Source organism: Saimiri boliviensis, chromosome 8 (genome assembly GCF_048565385.1).
Source record: "Saimiri boliviensis isolate mSaiBol1 chromosome 8, mSaiBol1.pri, whole genome shotgun sequence".
NCBI lineage: Eukaryota > Metazoa > Chordata > Mammalia > Primates > Cebidae > Saimiri > Saimiri boliviensis.
This window is the reverse complement of record NC_133456.1, coordinates 23375713-23398566: the sequence shown is the minus strand read 5'-3', so window position 1 is coordinate 23398566 and position 22854 is coordinate 23375713. Positions and strand designations below refer to the sequence as shown.

The window sequence follows — 22854 nt, the reverse complement described above, 5'->3', positions numbered from 1 at the left end:
CTCAGCCAATCTCATAAGGGATGGAGGCTGGGATGGCCCTTGGGGTTGTCCAGAGTCAGAGCAAAGGAGCTGGGCCTTTAAGTGTCCTTGGTGGAACTGGCTGTCTTTAGCTGACAACGATCTCTGAGAAGGCCTCATCAGGAAGAGAGGGGTCTGAGCAGGGGACCTGTGAGACTCGCCACACTGCCCGCTACACTCCCAACTCCAACAGCAGCTTTTGCAAGAATGGGAATGTCACCAGTGCTCCTTCTGCCTGGGCTCCTTTGACCCAGAGATTCCTCACTTCTGGTTGGGAACACCATGAAGCCATGTGGATCACCCCCATACCTGGAACGATGGGGCCCAAATGCCTGTGGAAAAATGGCCCAGGGGCTCTGATGCTCTCTAAAGACAGCCAAGCCCAAAGTGCTGGCCAGCCATTCACAGCTGTCCATGGGGAGAGAGGCACAGGCTGGTGCGGGTTCCTGTCTCTTCCTGCGTCGGGCTGAACTCTCCCTCTCTCCTCTTCGAGTGGCTGTGGGACTCGCTCTGGAGCCCACGTCCTCGGGACTTGCTCTGGAGCCCCCCTCCCATGCCTCCTGAAATGATGCTGAGCTTCCCCCGTGCACCTGCAGGTCCTCTCCGGGCTTGTAGCCTGCATGGGATCCAGCCCAGGAACTGAGGTGGCGGTCTCTCTCCAGTGGGACTTCAGGACCTATCTCCACCTGATCCCCAAGAGGATGGTGGCCTCTCGGAGAACAGTGAGGCCCTGGGCGCCTCCTGCGCTGCCCGGCCGGGGGTGCATGCAGGGCCTGGGGAGAGGGAGTGTTCTGCGGAAGGTTCCTGGGAGGCGCTGTCAGGGTCTCACTCTCAGACTTCCTCCGGCCGCTGTGGGAGGCCTGCCCGTGCCCGCGATGCGTGTGGCACAGCGGGCTGGGTTGCAAAATATATCTGGCATGGCAGTTGGTGAAGGAGTTATGCAACCACCACCAACTTACGGAAACCACCGACCGATGTGCCCCGCGAGCAGAGGTGCCTGGCTTGGCCACGCTGGCCACAGCCTCTCATTCCGTGTTGGCAGTGTGAAGAGTGGCCCAGGCTGTGAGGTGTCAAGAACTGTGACAGGTCTTCCCTGAAGTCACCCTGGGAGTACGTGACCCTTGAGACCCCGGCAGCGCTGGCCTCTTCTCTTCCAAGGATCTCCTTCCCATTCTACACAATCCAGAAGAGAGCCTCATCTGGTTATCAGCAGCCTGTCAGACCCCCGATCCTCCCTAGGAGGCCCACCCCCTGAGGGGACAGGGCCAGCCTGGAGCAAGGGTCTCAAGCAACTGCAAAGGGGACGCAGCCGAACGCCCACCCTGGGACGAGCTGAGGTGGCTCCGCCTGGAGAAAGGCGGTGTCAGTAATCCAGTCACCATCCTTCTGAGGAAGCAGGCAGCCTTCAGGGCACAGATGGCAACACTGGGCAGATCCCAGCTCCATCTCAGCAAGAACTTCCTCCTGCCCAGAGCGCTGCATGGATGGGATGGGATGCCGAGAGGGATGTCCTAAAGGGAATCCCCGGCATGCCTGTGCCCTTGGCCTGAAAATGCCCTTTGCCCACCAGGCTGCTCGGGAGAGTGAGGAAAGGAATTCGGAGACCAAGCAGGGGACACAGTGAGGAGGAGTCTCCTTTCCCTACACCGAGTCCCTCAAGCTCCCCTGAGCCTCCACGTCGCCTCCCCCAGGGAGAAGTGGGTTGAGGGCTGAAATCAAACCCACCTGAAGCTGTTCCCCCCTCGGCCACCTATCCGCTGTGTGGCCCTGCACAAGTCCCTTCCCTTCTCTGAGCCACTGATTTCTCCTCTGAGGATTATATGCCATGACGGACACAAGAATCCCGGACATGACGTCCATGCACAGGAGAAGAAAAGTTCATTTTATTTCAAGCTCACACCTGGCTGCCTTCAGCCCTCACACCGAATCCTTACACATTAGACTCACCACCTTCCGGGCTGACAAAATGCACATCAGGTTGGAATGCATCCTTCTAGACGTTTTCATATGCCCTATGTACGTGTGTATGCATGGCCACAGGAGGGTTATGATGCTTCACACGGTACTCGGCACCTTGCTTTTTGCACTCAAAGATATATCTTAGAGGTCTATTAATGCTAATAAATAGACCCACTCATTCTCCTTAACTACTATTTAGTGCATGGCTACATCATGGTTTACTTAGCTCTTCCTCTGTGATTGGACACTGACGTTATTGCTATTGTTTCGCTCTTACAAACAATGGCTATCTTCACTGATGCCTTCTGGTGTGTATACACAAAGGTTACTTTGAGAATACCAAAGGGGAATCTCTATGTCAGACAGGATGCACATTTGTCATTTTAATAGATACAGGCCAGTCAAAATTCATTAGTAAATAAATACAATTTTCAGTCGTGTTAAACCAAAGGCAAGTTTCAGGTATTGTGGGGTTTTTTCTTAATTATTGAAATTGCCTTTAAAATTGCACAATGAATGCATGCTCTTTGTAGAAAATAGACGCCCATTTTTTTAAGTGCAATTTCCTCCTTTCCTAGCCCATTCCCTTCTCCCAATTGTGAACAGTTGACACAGATTTGCTTTGCATTTGCAAACACACAAATCAATATGAATTTTTTACATAAATGGGATACAGATAGATAGACAGATATAAAACCTGATTTTCTACTTTACTGGCATATCTTGGACATCTTTCCATGTTAGTAGATTCGTATCTGGATCTTTACTTTTAATGGTTACATAGAATTATATTGTAAGAAGGACTGTAATACATTTATTCCATCTCTTATTGATAGACGTTTTCATTGTTTTCCATCTTTTGCTATCATAAATGAAATTGCAGTGAACGTTCTTGTACATGTATACTTGTAAGCTTTGAAAATACGTTGAACTAAAGCAAACAAAACTAATCCTGGAAATGTTGACAGACAGGCGTTAGAAGAGAGAAACTCGCTACCCTTTGGGGAAAGGCTGGTGACTGGAAAGGGGCCCCAGAGGGTCTCTGGGTTCCTAGAAATGGTCTGGTTCTCGTTACAAGGCTGTGTTCTGTTTCTGAAAATTCACCAGTTGTGAATTGTGCATTTTTCTATATGTATTTTACTATTATGTATGTATGTTACATATAAAATTTTACTTTAACATGTAAGTGAAAAATATATCAGTTCTTCAGAGGAAATGTGAGAGATCTGAAGCTCTATAACAAGTTAAATTCTTTTCTATTTCAATTTCCGTTTCAGGGGTACATGTGCAGGTTCATATCAAGGTATATTTCAGCCGGGTGCAATGGCTCACACCTGTAATCCCGGCACTTTGGGAGAGTGAGGTGGGAAGATCCCTTGAGACCAGGAGTTCAAGATCAGCTTGGGCAACATGATGAAACCCCATTTCTACCAACAAATAAATAAATAGCCAGGCATGGTGGTGTGCACCTGGAGGCTGAGGTTGGAGGATTACATAAGCCCGGGAGGTCAACATTGCAGTGAGCCATGATTGCACACCACTGTACTCCAGCGTGGGCGACAGAGCAAGAACTTGTCTCAAAAATAAAAAAGAGGGGAGGATATAGTTCATGATGCTGGAGTTAGGGCTTCTATTGATCCTGTCACCCACATAGTGAACATAGTCCTCAATAGGGAGATTTTCAGCCCTTGCCCTTCTCCTGCCCTCCCTCCTTTGGGAGTCCCCAGTGTCTGTTCTCATTTTCATGTCCAGGCGAACCCAAGATTTAGCTGCTACTTATAAATGAGAACATGAGGTATTTGGTTTTCTGTTTCTGCATCAATTCATTTATGATAATAGCTTCCAGCTGCAGCCATATTGCTGCAAAGACATGATTTTGTTCTTTTTATGGCTTCATAGTATTCCATGGTGTCTATGTGCCACATTTTCCTTATCCAATCCACTGTTGATGGGCACCTAAGTTGATTTCATGTCTTTCCTATTGTGAATACGAGTTAAATTCTAATTTGTGCAAAACTTACACACTGAAGCAGTTGTACAGTTTGCTCACAGATGTTGAACAACTAATTAGGGGAAGCACAGGGTGTAATGGAACTAAATTTATTTAGGGATTTATAAGTCCAGGGAGTTAAGAAAAACTTTACTGAGGAACTTATGTTTAAGCTGAAACTTGAAAGATAATGAAGTCTGTTTCTTCTGTCCTTTTTCTTGGGTTTCAATCACACCCATCTTCTCATTTGCCTGGTGATTTTTAATTGTGTGCCTAACATTGTCTATGAAAAACTGCAGAGATAATATAAAGTTCTGAATGATAGTATCTTTCTTTAGAAAGGATTTACATTTGTTTCTAGAGAACAGCCAGGGTAGAAACATTACCGGCCTTCAATCTTCTCAATCCCATCATGGAGATAATTCACAATTAAGCATCAGTCCTGATGAGAGACGGCCTATTTCTGGTTCACTCGCTTGTTTGGTTTTTAATAATAGTTCTATTGAAATATGATTCTCACATCATACAATTCACCCACTCAAAGTGCAAAATTTGGTGGTGTTTAATATAAATAATTCATGGATTTATGAGAGCATTTCCAAATCAATTTTAGAATATTTTTATAGCTCAAAAAAAACCCATATCTTTTAACTATCCCCCCAAATGCACTCACTACCTCTAAGCAACCACCAATCTACTTTCTTTCTCTATAAATTTGCCTAACTGGACCTTCAATAAAAATAGGATTATATTCTTTTTGTGGTCTTTTGTGATGAGCTCTTTCACTTGACATAATGTTTTCAAGTTTTATCTAAGTAGTAGCATGTGCCAGTATTCCTTTCTCTTTATGACTGAATAATATTCTATGGATATATCACATTTTATTTACTCATTTATCAGTTGATGGATATCTGAGTTGTTTCTACCTTTTAGATATTATGAATAGTGCTTCTGTGAACATTTGTGTACAAGTTTTAGTATGAACATGTGTTTTCATTTCTCTTGGGTAGATACCTAAGAGTAAAATTGCTAAGTCCTAGGGTAACTCTGCACTTGACCATTTGAAGAACTGCCTAACTGTTTTCCAAAGTGACTGTACTAGATTCCCACTGGCAGTGTATGAGGGTTCCAATTTCTCCATATCCTCATCAACACTTGTTATTTGACTTTTTTATTATAGCCATCCTAGTGGATGTGAATCAGTGTCTCCTGGTTTTGAATTGCATTTCCCTGATGACTAATGATGTTGAGCATTTTTTCATATGTTTATTGAACACTGGTATATCTTCTTTGGACATTTCACAATGTCCTTTCCCCATCTTGGTGACATTGTGAAAAATCTGTTGGCCACAGATGCATGGATTTAATTCTAGATTTTTATTCTATTCTATTGGTCTTTATGCTTATCCTTATGCACATACCACACTGTCTTGATTACTGTTGCTTTGTAGTAAGTTTTTAAATCAGGACATGTTAAGTCTTCTTTTTTTTTTTTTTTTTTTTTTTTTTGAGGCGGAGTTTCGCTCTTGTTACCCAGGCTGGAGTGCAATGGCGCGATCTCGGCTCACAGCAACCTCCGCCTCCTGGGCTCAGGCAATTCTCCTGCCTCAGCCTCCTGAGTAGCTGGGATTACAGGCACGCGCCACCATGCCCAGCTAATTTTTTGTATTTTTAGTAGAGACGGGGTTTCACCATGTTGGCCAGGATGGTCTCGATCTCTTGACCTCGTGATCCACCCGCCTCGGCCTCCCAAAGTGCTGGGATTACAGGCTTGAGCCACCGCGCCCGGCTTATGTTAATTAAGTCTTCTTACTTCGTTTTTCTTTCATGTCAAAATGGCCAAAGGACTTGAATTTGTTTATCTGGCTTTTTAAAAAATTATTGAGTTGTAAGTTTTTTTGTGTTTTTAGATAAAGTCCTTTATCAGATACATAATTTGCAAATATTTTCTTCCATTCTGTAGGTTGTCTTTTCACTTTCTTGATGGTATCCTCTGAAGCACAAAAGTTTTTAATTTTGACAAATTATTTATTTATTTATTTCTGTTGTTGCTTATGCTTTTGATGTTGAGTCAAAGAATCATTGCCAAATTAGAGAGAGGTCTTCAAGATTTACTCCTACGTTTCTTTTGATAGTTTTACAGATTTAGATCTTTTTTTTTCCTTTGACAGCTTTAGGGGTACAAGTGAGTTTTGGTTACATGGATAAACTGTATAGAAGTGAATATTTAGGTCTTTGATCCATTTTGAGTTAATTTCTTATGCTTGTAAGGTAAGGGTCAATGTCTTTCTTTTATATGTGGCTATTCTGTTGTCCCAGTACCACTCGTTGAAAACACTATTCTTCCCCGCCTTGGCAACATTGTGAAAAATCAGTTGGCCACAGATGCATGGGCTTAATTCTAGATTTTTATTCTATTCCATTGGTCTTTATGCCTATCCTTATGCTAGTACCACACTGTCTTGATTACTTGGTTTTGTAGTAAGCTTTAAAATCAGGACATGTAAGTCCTCCTTTTTCTTTCTCTGTCTACTGTCTTTTCTGTTCTTCTTTTTCAGAATTATTCTGGCTATTCCTGATCCCCTGCAATTCCATATGAATCTTAGAACCAGATTTTCTATTTTACCATTGGAAGAATTCAGCTGTGATTCTAACAGAGATTTTCTTGAATCTGTACATCAATTTGGGAAGTACCGTCATTTTAACAGTATTAAGATTTCTGATCCATGAATATGAGATGTCTTTCCATTTATTTCTATTTCTTCTTTCTTTCTTTCCCTTCCTTCCTTCCTTCCTTTCTTTTTTCTTTCTTTCTTTCTTTCTTTTTCTTTCTTCCTTTCTTTCTGTTGTCATTTTTCCAAGACAGAGTTTTGTTCTTGTTGCCCAGGCTGGAGTGCAATGGCTCGATCTTGGCTTACTGCAACCTCCATCTCTTAGGTTCAAGTAATTCTCTTGCCTCAGTCACCCAAGTAGCTGAGATTACAGGCATGCACCACCATGACTGGCTAATTATTTCTATTTTCTTTAGATTGCTTAACAAAAATGTTTTATAGTTTTCAGACTGTATTTTTTATTCTTCTTTTGTTAAATTTATCACTAAGGATTTTAGGTTTTTGGTGCTATTGGCTATTGAATTGTTTTCTTAATTTCATGTTGAGATTTTTCATTGCAAGTGAATACAAATAGAAATGATTTTTATATATTGATCTTGTATTTTGCAACCATGCTTAATTCATTAGCTCTAATACTTTCTCTAGTGAGTTCCTCGGGATTTTCTGTTTATAATATTATGTCTTCCATGAATAGATATAATTTTACTTCTTTCTTATCAATATGAATGCATTATGTTTCTTTTAATTGACCAACTAGCCAGCTAGAACCGTAGTATGATGTTGAATAGAAGTGGCAAGAGTGGATATCCTTGACTTGTTCCTGATCTTAGAGAAAAAGTATCCAGTCTTTCACCACTCAGTATGATGTTAGCAGAAGGTTTTTGTAGATGTCCTTTAACAGGTTGAGGAAGTTCCCTTCTACTACAGGTTTGATGAAGGTTTTTATTATCAAAAGTTGTTGGATTTTGCCAAATGCTTTTTTCTGCACGTATTGAGATGATCATTTGGTTTTTCCTTCATTTTATTGACACTGTGTATAGCACTGATTGATTTTTAAATGTTAACTAACCTTAAATATTTGAATAAATCCCGCTTGGTTATAGTGTATAATTTGTTATATATGTTGCTGTATGGTTATATATGTTGCAGTATTTTGTGTAGGAATTTGGCATTCATATTCATGAGATGTTGGTCTGTTGTTTTCTTTTCATGTGATTTTTTTGTCTGGTTTTGATATCAGCATACTGCTGGCATCATAGAAAGAGTTGAGAATTGTCCCCTCATCTTTTTTTTTTTTTTTTTTTTTTTTTTTGGAGAAGAAGTTGTGAAACATAGGTATAAATTCTTTAAATGTTTGGTAGAATTCACCAGAAGTCATCTGGCCCTGAGTTTTTCTCTGGGAGCAGTTTTGTTGTTGTTGTTGTTGTTTAGTAACTCAATCTTTTTGCTTGTTACAGGTCTATTCAGATTGTTTGTTTCTTCCTGAATTAGTTTTGGTAGTTTGTGTCTTTATAGGAATTTGCCCATTTCATCAAGGTTACCAAATTTATTGACATAGAATTGATCATAGCTTTCAATTATAATCATTTTTATTTCTGTAAGGTCAGTAGTACTCGTCCCTCATTCATTCCTGATTTTAGATATTGAGTCTTTTCTCTCTTTTACTTATTCAGTCTAGCTAAGTCTATTTTGCCTAACATTAAGGTAGCCACTCAAGCCCTCTTGTGTTTGCTGTTTGCATAATATATCTATTTCCAATTCATTTTTTCAGTCTGTTTATATCTGTGACTCTAAAGTGTGGCTCCTTTAGACTATGTATAGTTGGGTGTTATTTGTTTTTCCAGGGTGACAATCTCTGACTTTTGACTAGATTGTTTAATCCATTTACATATAATGTTATTATTTATATAATTGGATTTACATCTGCTATTTTACTTTTTCTTTTCTCTGTCTACTGTCTTTTTTGTTCCTCTATTCCTACTTTACTGCTTTACTTTACATTAAATATTTTCTAATGTGGCCTTTAAATTTATGTAATGTTATTTTCAATATATCCTTTTGAGGTATTTCCTTAGTGATTGATCTAGGGCTTACCACCAACTTCAGATTTTTACTAGCTTAACTCCAATGAGATGTTACTCCTAATAACTCTATTCACTTCCCCCCTTTTTAATAGTGTTATTATATATATATATATATATATATATATATATATATACATATATATTACACTTATGAATGTTATAAACCCAACATTACAGTGTTATAATTATTATTTTATATAACTTCAGGTCTCAAAGAAACTGTGAGAAAAAAGGAGAGCAACTATATATTTATAGTTTTTATTATATTAGTCATCTTATTTATTTCTGGTTCTCTTAATTGTTTCTGTGGATCAAAAAAACAATCGGGTGGGGCATGGTGGCTCATGCCTGTAATCTCAGCACTTTGAGAGACCAAGGCAGACAGATCACAAGGTCAGGAGTTCAAGACCATCCTGGCCAAGATAATGAAACCTCATCTCTACTAAAAATACAAAAATTAGCTGGGCATGGTGGTGGGTTCCTGTAATCCCAGCTGTTCGGGAGACTGAAGCAGAGAATTGCTTGAACCTGGGAGGCAGAGGTTGCAGTGAGCCAAGACTGCACCACTGCACTCTAGCCTGGGCAACAGAGCAAGATTCTGTCTCAAAAAAAAAAAAAAAAAAAAATCAAAGTTCTGCTTTGGTACTTTTCCTGGACTACCCTCTTCACCTCTTTCTTTGACTAATCTTAATCTGCATCCTTTCCCTGTAATAAACTGTAACTGTGAATTTCACAGCTTTTAGTGAATTCTGTGAGTCTTTCCAGTGAACTGTCAAAACTTGGGGATCCTCCAAACTTGCAATTGATATGAAAAGTAAAGGCAGTCTCATGGGGACTGTGTCCCTTCTGACTTTGCACTTGGCCTGAACTGCACAAGTAATTCCCTAGGTTAGTGTTTGAAACTTGTTCTAACTCCCAAGAGGGCCCCTCCCAGCTGTCTTTCTATTCAGCAAACTAGCCAGCTTGTAGTTTAGCCTGTTTCTCCAATGAATCTAGCAACATCCCCCACATGGCCTATGGCCTTTCACCACAGCCTCCACTGATTCTGAGAGTGCTCTTGGGCTTGAATTTATCCAAACTCTGTTGCATAGGAAGTCAGGTCCTTTGGGGAGGGATTTGGAGTTTTCTATTTTATGGCTTGCTTCTCTCTCTGGGCAACATCTCTGAGCCATGGCACTCGTGCTTGGGGCAGGAACAATGGTGAGCCAAGACTGCACCACTGCACTCCAGCCTGGGCAACAATGCTCTCCTCTGAGTGACACCCCAGTTTTAGGAGCTGAGCACTCAGAGGAGAGGGGGTGGCAGCAGCCCCAGGTCTCCTCAACTTACCTTTCCCAGCATGGATCCTACATCCCACAGGACTGGAGTGAGCAGTAGAGGCCCCAGGATTCTCGGTGGTACTGTGCCCTATACTCAGCCTTTGTCCTACAAGTTGGGGGTGCTGGGCAGAAGGAAGCCTTCACTCCTGAGATGCACTCACCCAGAATTTAGCCTCAGCAACAGGTAGCTGTGGGAAGAATGGGAAAAATCTGAAGATCTGCCCCTCCCAGGAGAATAGCCCTTCAACAGGGAGCTGCGGGGTGGCGGGGTAGGGAGTCCTGTGTTCTTGGCTGTACTAGCAAGGTGCAGGGTTTCTATCTACTGAGCTGGGAGTGATGCGGAAAGAGGGCCTTGGTTCAAATACCACAGACTATTACAGAGTTTTAGGAGATTTGCTTGAATAAACATTTCTTTTGCCATATGTTCTTAGGACCGTTTCCAGAGACTTTAAGCGATTGTTCTAGAATAACTTTTTTTTACCAGTTTAGATTGCAGCTGGGTCCATAGAGCTCCTCACACTGTCAGGCCAGAAGTATAAACTTCTAGTTCACTCTTGCTTCCAGGGTGTAGTGTCCTTTGGGGTCTGAACGTGGGGATTTTATTAGGGCCCCTGCTTCTGGGCAGTTTCTGACCTCCATTTCTTACCTTCTCAGACACATGTCAAGAGTTCAGTTTACTGTCGGGCGCGGTGGCTCATGCCTGTAATCCCAGTACTTTGGGAGACACGGGCGGGCAGATCACTTGAGGTCAGAAATTCAAGACCAGCCTAGCCACAATGGTGAAACCCCCATCTCTACTTAAAAACTACAAAAAATTGCTGAGTATGGTGGTGCACATCTATAGTACCAGCTACTTGGGAAGCTGAGACAGAAGAATCACTTGAAATCGGGAGGCGGAGGTTGCAGCGAGCCAAGATTGTACCACTGAACCCCAGCCTGTGTGCAGAACCAGATTCTGTCTCAAAAAAAAAAAAATTCAGTTTACTTACTAACTTTTCAGCCTTTCAGAACCTGTCTTGAGAGGAAAATAGTATCAAATGCCAGACACCCATCTGCCAGACACTCATCTCTGGATGTCTCTTCTCTCCTGTATCTTATCTCTGTAATCTTTCATTGCTATAGTACCTCTTCAAAGAGATTTTTAAATATTGAGTCCAAATTTTCTCTCTTTCTTTCTTTTTTTTTTTTTTTTTTTTTTGAGACAGAGTCTCGCTAGGTCTCCCAGGCTGGAGTGTAGTGGCACAAGCTTAGCTCACTGCAACCTACACCTCCCGGGTTCCAGGAATCCTCCTGCCTCAGCCTCCTGAGTAGTTGGGATTACAGGCGCCCACCACCATGCCTAGCTAATTTTTGTATTTTTAGTAGAGATGGGGTTTCACCATTTTGGTCAGGCTTGTCTTGAACTCCTGACCTTGTGATCCGCCTCCCTTGGCCTCCCAAAGTGCTGGGATTACAGGTGTGAGCCACTGCACCTGGCCTAGTCCAGATTTTCTAGTTATTGTCAGAGGAAGGCTTGGTCTGGAAAACATAATCTGCCATTGATGGAGGTATGACCTGAAGTGGTTAACAGTGAAGATGGAAAGGAAGATGTGAGCAGAAGAAACAGTTAGGAAGCAAAAGCAAGAGACCTTACTGATTGATTGGATACGGGAAGAAGAAAGATAATAGGATGTTGTGAAGATTTTTATCTGATAGTTTCATGGTTGGTGGGACCCTTCACAGTGACCCGGGAAGAGGAGCAAGCATGATAAGAAGGAGAGATCATGAGTTCAACTCTGGGCAGTCCAAATTTGAGATGCCTATGTGGCATTTCATTGTTCAGGAAATAATGCATTATTGAAGTCTGAAGTCCAGGAGAGGAGCCTGCACTTCAGACCGAGATTTGAAAATTATCAACAAAGAGGTAAGGACTGAAGCCACGAGGGTGGACAAGAGAGAGAGGGCCCAGAGAGAAGAAGAACCAGGGAGATCACTGGAAAACACTGACTCTGAGGTGACAGAAGAGACAGTTGGCATCAGAGACGCAGCAGCCACAAACTCAGGAGGAATTTAGGAAAGTACATCCAGTAGAGAAAAGCAAAGGAGAAGGGCAGGATCCACACATCGAGTGCTTCAGGTGTCCCAAGCAAAGGAGAGAAGCACCTTCCAGCCAGGTTTCAGTGGCAGTGGGAGCGGAATCCAGGTGGCCAAGGCTGAGGGAGTGGTCAGGTAGTTAAAGAAGCAGAAGACAGGAGTGTAGACAACTCTTTTCAGAAGTTCCTAAGAGGAGTGTGCAGGAGCGCCTCTCTATTCTGCTGGGCCACCTACTTTAGGTGTGCTGCATGTCTGCAGCCTACACTGTCTTGGCTTTCTCACCTCCCACTTAAGCTCTTGAGATAATTCTATGGGGATGAATTAATTGTCGAATCTGGTTATTTCTCCCTTTGCCTCCATCTGTTTGTCCACTCAGCATAATTTAACACCATTAACCACCCATCTCTACCTCTGGTCCAAGATAACACTGTGGTAATTTTTAAACATTGATGAAAATTCCTTGACACTGCCTCCCTTTGATCCCCCGCTTGACTCTGTTTTGACCAGTCCTATCATGAAGGTGTGGTGGAAATTATGCTATGTGACATTCAATGCTAGGTCATAAAAGTCGTGCAGCTGCTGCCTTGCATGATGCTTTCTAACTCATTTGTACTGTTTCATGAGCAATAACTCTATCCCTTTTATTGCTTAGTAGTATTCCATTGCACAGATCAACCACAGTGTGTTCATCCATTCACCAGTCAACAGACAATTGTGTTGCTTTCAGTCTTGGGCAATATGAAGAAAGTATCCCTAACTGTTCTCATATAGGTCTTTATGTGGACATATGTTTTCATTTGGAATTTGCCCCTCGTTCTTTCTCCTTTCCCCATCCTGCTGCCTAACATGTGGACATGATGGCAGAGCTCTAGCTGCCATCTTGAGCCAAGGAATGAAGACCTTCATCTGGGATGGCAGAGTTGAGTTGGGAACAGCCTGGGTCTCTAGCACTGTGCAAATCCACAGCAGCCATGGATTGGCCACCTATGGACTTCTCAAAAATAAATACATTCCCATCTTATTTAAACCACCGTTATTTTGAGATTGTCTATTTCTTGCAGAAAATATGATTTTAACTAATACACTATTGCAAAAATTCCTTTTGGGGAGACAGTATAAGCTTAAGTTACATGGAGTCTCTTCGAATTGCTTACAAATAAGAACTCCAGTTGAAAGCTTTCCTGTGACGGTAGAGAAGACGCACATCTTCGCCAGATGTATCTTGTCTGCTCTTGCACCTAGATCCAAAGCAGTCAATTCATGACCGTGAACATGCTGAGGACTGTAAGAGGAAGATGAATGGCACCTGCTCCATTTGTGGTTCCATTCCTGCTGGCAACTGTGAGCCACTAACTTATCCAAAGTTGGAGCTGCCCAATCCTCTGGGCTTCACGTTGTATGAGAAAATAATTATCATTGACAAAGAAACTTGTAAGTGATCATCTATCACATGCAATGGACAGAAACCAATAAATACATTCCTTCTCCTAACACCTTCTCATAGCATCCAAGGACTTTACCACCTGATTCCCCCACCTTTGCTGCTTCATGTTGGCTTCCATCTTTGTTCAGTTTCCTGACTGCAAAGTTCTTTCATGTACTTTGTCTCATGAAATTCTCACAAGACCCCTCTCACTTAGAGTTTTTTAAATCCCCATTTTATGGGTGGGGAAATCGAGGCTAGGCAAAATTAAGACTTAACCAAGATGCCCCAACTAGAAAGTGGCAGAGCCTCTCCTCACTTCATGTAGGCCTGTTAACACCACATCTTGGGTTCTAGTCATGACTCTAGGCTGTCTGTCTCATGAACCTATACTCTTAATATAGGCTTTGTGTTTGACCCCCTCACTGTGCCTATCCTCAAACATTCCCAAGAAAGCCCTTTCCCCATCTCCACTTTCACAAATCTCCTCCATCCTAAATTTAGTGTGAGCTCAAACATCACTTCAAAAATAAGACAGTACCAGATGTCCTTGGCCTCAGTGATTGGATCATTGGTAATCACATGACACACACTGAACCAGTTACGAGTAAATTCTGGGACTTTTGCTGGTACCACTGGGAAATTTAAAAGTCCTTTTCTCCCCGCTACGGTAGGTAGCCCAACTGGAGAGACAAGAGCCTGAAAGTAGCAGCGATTTCTGTGCCACCTTGTAAGAAGCCCACTTAAGGACAGTAGAGACAGTAACGTAGAGAGACTGGTTTTATTGTCTCTGTCTAGAGCCTTATACTTCCCAGTTATGTCAGCCACACCACCTTGTTTTTGCCTGTATATTTGAGTTGTAATTCTGTCACTTAAAGTCAAGAGTTCAGACTAATAAAAGCCCCTAATTTACAATACCTTCCCTCATTCGTTTAATTTTTTTTTTCAACAAATGGTATGAAGCATTTATCATGCACCGAGTGCTTGCCATGGTCTATTAAACAGCCTCATGGAGAAGACAGACATCAACCAAGAGGAAACACAAATGAATGTGTAATTAGACAAAGTGGCAAATGTTCTGAAGTGGTGATTCTATGCGCGTACCTGGAGAACGTGCACTAAACTGGGAGCAAAGGCAAAACCACATCCTGGCCTTGATCCAGGATCTGGCCTTGCAAGTCCCGGGCATGTTGGAGGGGCATACTTAGTATTCTGAACTTCATCCTAAGAGCCATGAGAAGCACTGCTGGGGGATAATGTTTTAAAAAGTATCCGTTTTTTGCCCACAGACTTCCATCAAGCCTTCTCTTACCTCTTCTCCTATTCAGGTCATCAGGTCATTTCTGCACTCATTGCCTCAGGGAGGGACATGTCAAAGCAGGAAGCAGAGGGAAAAAATAAGTCACTTCATGGCTTTGGCTTAAGTAAGATCAAGGTTTATTTCGCCCTCAAGAAGCAGTCTGGTGAGGAGCAGCCCAGGGCTGGCAGGACAGCTCTTCTCCATCAGAGTATCTGGAGATCCAGGTTCCTTCCATCTTGTTGCTCTGCCATCCTCGGGTTTTGCCTCTGTCTAGCCCCTGGTGACACAATGATCCCCTCCATGCTTGCCTTTCAGACCAGGGGAAGGAGAAGGAGGACTCCAGGGGCAGCGGCTTGTTGCTCATCACTTCTCCTGAAATCTCATTGGCCCAAGCTTAATCACATGACAACTCTGATTACAAAGAGGCTGGGAAATGTGGTCATTAGCTGGGTGACTATGTACGTAACTAAAATTTGGGGTGTCTTATTACTTGTTAACATTTTTAATTGAGGTATAATTCACTTACTATAAATGCACTTTTAAAACTTCCGTGATTCAGTCGTTTTGAGTATATCTACAGAGTTTTGCAACCATCACCCCTATCTAATACCTCTGTTCTAATTTCAGAACATTTTTATCACCCCATAAATAATCTCTGTGCCCCTTAGCAGTCGCTCCTCACTCACCCTTTCCCTCAGCCTCTGGAAAGCTCTAGTTTACATTCCATCTCTATGGGTTTGCCTTTGTTGGACATTTCATGTAAATGCTATTATACATGCAGCCTTCTATGTTGGCTTCTTTCACATATTTTAAGGTTTATGGCATAGCATACGACAGTGCTTCACTCTTCACTTCTTTTTTTCTTTTTTCAGTAACCATGTTGGCATGGCTGTTTTTGTTTCTGCTCAGCCCCAGCTTGGTCCTCACCATCTCCTTCCACCTGCCCATTAACTCCTGAAAGTGCCTCCGTGAGGAGATCCACAAGGACCTGGTAGTGATGGGCACGTATGAGATCTCCAATCAGTGTAGGGGTGCTGGCGTCCTGCGCAGACACCCCAAGGTCACAGATTCTGCTGGCCACATTCTCTACTCCAAGGAGGATGCAACCAAAGAGAAATTCACCTTTACTCTGGAAGATTATGATGTGTTTCAAGTGTGTTTTGAGAGCAAGAAAACAAGGTGGATACCTGACCAACTCGTGGTCCTAGACATGAAGCATGGAGTGGAAGCAAAAAAAATACAAGGAGGTTGCAAAAGCCGAGAAGCTTAAGCCATTATAGGTGGAACTGCAATGCCTAGACCTCTCAAAATTTATTGTTAATGATTTTGCTACATGAAGAAGAGAGAGGAGGAGATGTATGATACCAATGAATCAACAAACACTTGAGTCCTGTACTTCAGTGTCTCTTTAATGTTCTGCTTCATTGGACTAGACACCTGGCAGGTTTTCCACCTGTGTTGCTTCTTCAAGGTCAAGATGTTGACTGAGTAATGAAAGAAGTGCACCCTCCTCCCACCATGTATCTCAGGAGCAGAACATCACTTGACATCCTACCAACAGCACCATCAAGATGCATTGGAGCCCTCTTGCCAGAACTGATCTCTTGGTGTGGGAGGACAAGAGTACCACCTACACCCAACAAGTCAATGAGAGATTTTTAACTTGGTAGGATTTGGACTCATTTTGCAACAATAGGACTAGTATTAGAGTCACCTATAACAAAAAATAAGCATTATCAAGATAATGCCAAAGCCAGAATTTGTACTGGGTTTCCTTGTGGTATCTGTTTGAACCAAGTTTTCTTTCCTTCTCTCACTTTCTCTGCAGCTTGGGTAAAAGAACTCTAGTTCTTTTTTTTTTTTTTTTTTGAGACGGAGTTTCGCTCTTGTTACCCAGGCTGGAGTGCAATGGCACGATCTCAGCTCACTGCAGCCTCCGCCTCCTGGGTTCAGGCAATTCTCCAGCCTCAGCCTCCTGAGTAGCTGGGATTACAGGCACGCGCCACCATGCCCAGCTAATTTTTTGTATTTTTTTTATTAGAGACGGGGTTTCACCATGTTGACCAGGATGGTCTCAATCTCTCGACCTCGTGATCCACCCGCCTCAGCCTCCCAAAGTGCTGGAATTACAGGCTTGAGCCACCGCGCCCGGCCCAGAACTCTAGTTCTTTTACCAAGATTGGTATGGCCATGTTGAACTTGTTTCCTTCTGATTGTCTTCTTTGGATTTCCTTGTGAAAACACCCTTAACTTTCTCCTTGCCTTTAGCCAAAATGTTCACGTAGTTTCTGGTGCTATCTTCTCATAATTTTATGTCTTTTAAAAGGTGGATAGATGTGACACTTCAGAAAGTGAGCTTTAAACTGAAGATAACTCTTAAAGAAAATATCATTTTAGACAATTAAGATATTTATGCTCCAAAAAGACATAATTTACATATCACTTTTTCACTCTTTTTATGGCTAAATAAAATTACTTGACACAGATATTCCATACTTCATCCATCCATTCAACAGTTGGTGGACATTTGGGTTGTTTATAGCCTTTAGCTATTAGGAATAATGCTGCTTTGAACATAATATAAGCTTTTGTTTGAGCATTTGTTTTCATTTCTCTTAGTCATATACCTAGGAGTAAAAGATGGATCATATGGTAGTTTTATATTTAACTCTTTGAGAAACTGCTTACTTGTTTCCAAAAATGGCTGCACCCTCTTACATTCGCCAGAAACAATGCAAGAGGCTTCCAGTGCTTCAATATCCTCACCATTTCATCTTTTTTACAGCCGCCCTAGCAGGTGTGAAGTGGTGTCTCAATGCAGCTTTGATGTGCGTTTTCCTACTGATGCTGAGCATTGTTTCATGTGTTTGTTGCCATTTGTCAAACTTTTTTGGAGAAATGCCCTTTCAAATCTTTTGTCCATTTAAAAAATTGGGTTATTTGTCCTTTTGTTGTTGAGTTTAAGGAGTTTTTTATATATTCTAGATTCTAGACCCTTATCCCTGCCTCAGCCTCCTGAGTAGCTGGGATTACAGGCACGCGCCACCATGCCCAGCTAATTTTTTGTATTTTTAGTAGAGACGGGGTTTCACCATGCTGACCAGGATGGTCTCGATCTCTCGACCTAGTGATCCACCCACCTCGGCCTCCCAAAGTGCTGGGATTACAGGCTTGAGCCACCGCGCCCGGCCTTTGAGATCTTTTTATGTGCTGTCTCAGTCCCTGGAGGGAGTTTCTAGGCTGCAGTGCTGGGAGGGAGGCTTACACAGACTCTTGTGATCTCCCTGATTTACAGAGACAGTGTTCAGAAAAAACAAGGTAAATAGAATTAACAGAGCAGAGTACCAAAGAGAGAGCTGCAGAGAGGGGGTGGGTGGTATTGAAATTCTATACAGGGCTCTCCTTGGTTAGTCAGTGCAATATTGATCATTCCATGTATGTGAAGAAACTTGTGAGGCTAGGTAAAGAACTACTGAAGAGTAGCAGGCAGAACAATCCCTAGAGTTGGCACAGGGCCAGGAAGAGTTTGTGTTCCCACTCACCAGAATGGAAAGTTCTCTTAACTCAATAGTGGCACCAAATTAGTCCTAGACTAAAGGATATTCTGGGTCAATGCTTAAAAGGAAGTCACAAAAGAATCAAACTCTATCTCAGAACAAAGCATAAATAGACAAAATCCAGCACCCAGGATCAAAACACTTACAATGTCTGGCATTGAATCAAAAATTATCAGACATGCAAAGAAACGGGAAAACATCGGAAGAAAAATTAATCAATAGAACAGACCAACACATGACACAAATGATAGAATTATTAGATTATGGCATTAAGACAACTATTATAAAAAATACTCAACATGTTCAAGAAGGGAGAAGAAAATATGAACATGATGAAAAGAGAAAGTGAACATATAAAAAAGTCAAAAATTAAACTTCTACAAATAAAAAATACAATGGATGGGATTAATGGCATTTTAGACATTGCAAAAGAAAAATAAAGCAGGAGAAGAAGGAAAAACAAAGAACAGATGGCACAGAAAACAGCTAGCAATATGCTAGGCTTAAATTCAGCCATATCAATCATCATAGTAAATGTAAATGTTCTAACATTCTAACTAAAAGGCACAGATTATCAGATTTAAAAAAAAATTTTTTTTTGGAGACAGAGTTTCTCTCATTGCCCAGGCTGGAGCTCAATGGTATAATCTCAGCTCTCTGCAACCTCTGCTTCCCAGTTTCAAGAGATTCTTCTGCCTTAGCCTCTCGAGTAGGTAGAATTACAGGCATCCACCACCACACCTGGCTAATTTTTTGTATTTTTAGTAGAGACAGGGTTTCACCATGTTGGCTAGGCTGGTCTCAAACTCCTGACCTCAGGTGATTCACCTGCCTTGGCCTCCCAGAGTGTTGGGATTACAGGCATAAGCCACCATGCATGGCCAAGATTTTTTTTTAATAAGACCCAACTATATGCTGTCTATAAGAAATCTATTTCAAATATAAAAGCTATAGATAGGCTAAATTTTTAAGTGGAATATATATATATTTCATTTGTATATATTATATATATTATGAATACATAAATATGTATAATATAATATATTTTTTGTTATATATTATTTTATGTGTAATATATGTATTACATATATAGCTCATACATAAAATGCATATTCCATATAGAACATATATATTCACATACAATATATATTCCATATAATATATTATTCCATATTCTATGATATATATTCCCTATTATATATTTTACATATATAATATATATTCCATTTACATAATACACACACATACATCATGCAGTCACTCTTTTTGAAAAGCTGGGATGCTATACTAATATCACATAAAATAGATTTCAGAACAAGGACTACTGCCAGGAATACAGAGGGACATTTCATAACGATAAAGAGTTACTTGGTCAAGAAAACATAGAAATCCTAAATGTTAATGCATCTAATAACATAGTTTTAAAATGCATGAAGCAAAATCTAAAAGGAAAAACAGACAAACCGACAGTTATGGCTGGAGATTTCAACACATCCTCTCAATAACTGGCAAAACAGGCAGACAGAAAATCAATAAACGCATAGAACAGAGGTCTGAAAACAGATTAGCCTTGTTTTTGTAAATAAAGTTTTATTGGAAAACAACCACAGACACATATTTACATACTGTTGGTGACTGCATTCATACTATAATGGCAGAGTTGAGTAGTTGAGTTGCAACAGAGATGGTGTGGACTTCATGAACAAATTATTTATAATCTGGCTCTTTTAAAAAAAGTTTGCCATTTTTGCGGGGTGCAGTGGCATGTGCCTGTATTCCCAGCTACTGGGGAGGCTGCAGTGGGAGGACCAATTGAGTCCAGGAGTTCTGCAGTGCGCTATGTCGATCGGGTGTCCGCACTAAGTTCGGCATCAATATGGTGACCTCCCGGGAGCGGGGGACCACCAGGTTGCCTAAGGAGGAGTGAACCAGCCAAGGTCAGAAATGGAGCAGGTCAAAAAAAAATTTGCCATTTTTATTTTTTATTTTATTTTTTTTATTTTGCGGCAGAGTCTCATGCCATAGCCCAGGCTGGAGTGCAGTGGTGCAATCTCGGCTCACTGCAACCTCCGCCTGCCAGTTTCAACTGATTCTCCTGCCTCAGCCTCCTGGGTAGCTGGGATTACAGGTGTGTGCCACCATCCACCATGCCCAGCTGATTTTTTTTTTTTTTTTAAGACGGAGTTTCGCTGTTGTTACCCAAGCTGGAGTGCAATGGCACGATCTCGGCTCACCGCAACCTCCGCCTCCTGGGTTCAAGCAATTCTCCTGCCTCAGCCTCCCGAGTAGCTGGGACTACAGGCGTGCACCACCATGCCCAGCTAATTTTTGCATTTTTAGTAGAGACGGGGTTTCACCTTGCTGACCAAGATAGTCTCGATCTCTTGACCTCGTGATCCACCCGCCTCGGCCTCCCAAAGTGCTGGGATTATAGGCATGAGCCACCGCGCCCAGCCCCACGCCCAGCTGATTTTTGTATTTTTAGTAGAAATGGGGTTTCACCATGTTGGCCAGGCTGGTCTCAAACTCCTGAACTCGGGTGATCCACCTGCCTCGGCCTCCCAAAGTGCTAGGATTACAGGGATGAGCCACCGTGCCCTGACTGCCAATCTCTGATACAGAAGACATGAACAACATTATCAACCAACTTGACCTAATTACTATTTATGGAACACTCCACCCAACATCTGAATACATATTTTTCAAGTACACATAGGGCATTTACCAAAACAGACTATATTCTGCACCATAATACAAAACTTGATATATTTTAAAGGGTGAAAATCATACATCATACAAAGTATCTCCTCTGACGAAAATAGAATTAAATTGGAATTCAATCCCCAACTAAATAACACACTTCTGAATAACCCATGAGTCAAAGAAAAAACTGCAAATAAAATTAGAAACTATTTGAAAAATGCAAATGAAAACACAGCATAGCAAATTGTGAGGCATGCAGATCAGGTCAGACTTTAGTAGGCTGCCATGTACTTAGTTCAAGGACATCATGATCAATTAACCACCGCTGAAGATCTCTGTGGCCCAAGCCATCCTGATTATTGCTCCAGCCCACCTTCACCCTCGCAGGAAGGGGCTACCTCCCTTACTCTCCCGCTTCCTTGAATCAGTTAACTTCCCCCAAAACCTAGTGGTTCAAACACTAACCTTTCGTTTTGCTTACAGTTCTGTGGACCAGCTGAACAGTTCTTGTGTTCTGGGTAACCTGGGCTGATTCCTGCTGAGCTCTTTCATGTGCCTGTAGTCAGCTGAACAACCTAGGACAGCTTCAGTCACATATCCGGCAATTGGCTGGCTGTTGGGCAGAGTGACAGGGGCAATGGACACACATGCCTTTCATCATCCAGCAGTCTAGCCAGACTTCACTGGGGCTGGACTCCAAGGGCAGAAGAAAAGGGCAAGCAAGCCCCAGTGCACAAGGACTTTCCAAGCCTTGCTTTGCATGCCCTTTCTTACTGTTCCATTGTTCCAAAGCAGGTCACCTGTCCAAACCCAGAGACAAGGTATGGAGCAATAGACTCCACCTGGGAAGAGCTGCAGAGTGCTGTGGATGAAAAGAGAAGTATTCATGGCCGTTGATGCAATTTATTCAGGGAGCTTATTTCAATGGGGGCATCTCCCACTATCATCACTGGCCTACAAAGAGTAGCCATGACGCAGCCTTTCCAGGTGCCCATGCTTCCGTCACCAATGTGTTACCCAAAGCTCTGGTCCAGAAAATGGCCTCTGAACTCCTTACCTCAGGGATCATGGTTAGGTGGTAGATGAGTATTTGATTGCTCAAATCTCAATAATTTCCAGAGCCCCAGCTGCAAGTGAGTTCAGAAAAGGTACTTGGTGTTCTTCCAGCTCCAGCCTCTGCAGCACCGGAAGGACCCCAAAAGGTGGTGCCATGGATGCTAAGCACCAGTCCAACGTGTCCAGCCATGCCAATGAGCTTCATGAGGAGGGAGGTACACCCTGCAGCAACAGGGAACGAGACAGGCGGGAGTTCCCTGTTGCCTGCTCCTATCTGAAGGCCTCAAAGTCCAGCTAATTGATGCCATGTCTGTAGGGACCTCCCACCTACTGACGCAGGCCAGCCATGACTAAGGCTCGAATCAGTCTCAACAGGAGAAAGGCGGCCCCCATTCCCTGGCCAGACCAATCCCAGCACACAGGGTGCAGACCCAGAGCCCACAATAATCACATTTGTCACCAGCCCCACCATGTGCCAGGGATAGTGTTCTGCAGCTAGAGAGACCATCTTGTTTAATCCTCAAAACCATCAGGGGCAGTAGGGGATAGTTCCGCTCCTCTGGAGATAAAAACCAAGGCTCAAAGAGATGATGTCACTTACCAATATCACCTATAATAGTGACTGAGCTGGGGGTTGAATACAGATCTAAATCCTCAAAACCACCAGGGGCAGGGAGGGATAGTTCCATTCTACTGGGGACAAAAACCAAGGCTCAAAGAGGTGATGCCATTTACCAATATCACCTATAATAGTGACTGA

General features: G+C 42.4%; 1 pseudogene; it reads left to right on the top strand.

The window, feature by feature from the left end:
- The window catches only part of LOC120367164 (transmembrane emp24 domain-containing protein 10-like), a 49742-nt pseudogene extending 32478 nt beyond the window's left edge, over positions 1-17264 (top strand).
- The last annotated feature ends 5590 nt before the right edge of the window (positions 17265-22854 follow it).